The sequence below is a fragment of the Aplysia californica genome, unplaced genomic scaffold, assembly GCF_000002075.1.
Source record: "Aplysia californica isolate F4 #8 unplaced genomic scaffold, AplCal3.0 scaffold01191, whole genome shotgun sequence".
NCBI classification, from domain to species: Eukaryota; Metazoa; Mollusca; class Gastropoda; order Aplysiida; family Aplysiidae; genus Aplysia; species Aplysia californica.
This window is the reverse complement of record NW_004798461.1, coordinates 47,749-49,744: the sequence shown is the minus strand read 5'-3', so window position 1 is coordinate 49,744 and position 1,996 is coordinate 47,749.

The following is a 1,996-nucleotide window of genomic DNA, read 5'->3' as shown; positions in this document are numbered from 1 at the left end:
TTGCTAGAGAGCAGGAAAGGAGGTGAAAGGAGACAATTTTAGAGAAGAAAATGTTTCGGTCGCTACCCGGATTCGAACACGATGACGACCTTTGATGAGAGGCCAACACCTTAACCTGTATGCTTCCCGGGAAGCTGAGAATGTTTCGGAGTGTTCTATGGTCTGCTGGGGTAATAATATAGTGTAAAGCGCATAGAGCCTGCTGTTGAGCGAGGATATGCGCTATAAAAATGATATCTATTATTATTATTATTATTAACCTCTAGGCCACGAGAGCCCCCTGAGTAACTAAAGTCATGAGGTTAGAAGCAAAATGTTCTATCTGATGCTCTATCAAAATCGGACGGCTATTAAAAGTAATTATCACAATTCTCAGAGAATTGTTTTCGAAAAAGCTCGACATGCTGTGAAACTCAAAAATGTTCACGTCAAATTGATCAAAACTGGGTACTGACTGAGCAGGCAGTAGATTCTACTTTGTAATTTTAGGGTAACAAAGGTTGTTTATTTAATTTATATAAGATGTCTGTGAACACATCGCGTGTGGAGAAGATAATTCTTTTGTCGTGTTGTCTGTCTGTATGTCGATTGTTTGTTCAACACACTTGAGAGATTGACAAGACGGGGGAAGTTCTAGTTTAATAGAACGCAGGTGTCGTTGTTTTTTATTAAACGGGGACGATAATAATATATGATGATGATGATGATGATGATGATGATGATGATGATGATGATGATGATGATGGTTGTGGTGGTGGTTGTGGTGGTTATGTAACCCGGCTCCAAAATTATCTAAGGCGTGTCGATCATTTTCATCAAGTGCCGATCTCGACAGACATTACCGATTTTAGTTAACAAAAATGCATGTCATCGAGTGTTGTCAAATAACCAGAATGTACGTCATCAAGTGTTGTCAAATAACCAGAATGTTCGTCATCAAGAGTTGTCAAATAACCAGAATGTACGTCATCAAGTGTTGTCAAATAACCAGAATGTTCGTCATCAAGAGTTGTCAAATAACCAGAATGTACGTCATCAAGTGTTGTCAAATAACCAGAATGTTCGTCATCAAGAGTTGTCAAATAATCAGAATGCACGTCATCAAGAGTTGTCAAATAACCAGAATGCACGTCATCAAGTGTCGTTAAATAACCGGAATGGCCGTCATCACGTGTTGTCAAATAACCAAAATGCACATGATCAAGTGTTGTTAAATAACCAGAATGTGCGGCTTCAAGTGTTGTCAAATAACCAGAATGCGCCACTTCAATGAGTTTATCAAAGCCAAGTTTCCCCTAGATATTTATTTATACTTAACGTGGTATCTAGATCTATGTCGTGTGGTTGACACATTTGAACCTTAAAGTCCTCCCTTCTGTATACCTTGTTTAGTTTTGCCATCGTGTTGATTTAACCCCCTCTGATAAAAACATGTTACGCTTTTTAACACTTTGATGCTGTCGTTATATATAACTAGCTGGGTCCCCTTTCGATGAAAGGAATGATCGGGGCATTAACTTCAACTGAAAGTCATTGGCCTACTATATTTACACTCTACTGGAATGGAGCAATACATCTTGAGAGATGCAAAAAATTAGAAGGTCTAGATCTAGATCTATACTCTCAAAACTAAATGCGCATCGCAAAATATCACTTCCGCACCGGATTTGCTAAAATTGCAGAGACAGAAGCGTCGGCCTACAAAAGCGATCGGCGAAATAAAGAAATTTTGCTTTTTGCAGCAAAACTGTCTCAAAACTGAAAAAACGAAGGGCGTCATGATCTGGAGAATATTTTAAAGAATCTTTTGTTGAAAACTGCATGTTCATCGATGCAGCCTTTTGAATAGCAAAATTCGGCCACCACAAATAGATAATAGATACTATATAGGAAGAGTCGTCTTTGAAATAATTCTTTGGTTGACGGGGACATTTTTTTGTTGTTGTCGCTGGTGGTGGTGGTGGTGGTGGTGGTGGTGGTGGTGGTAGTGGTGGTA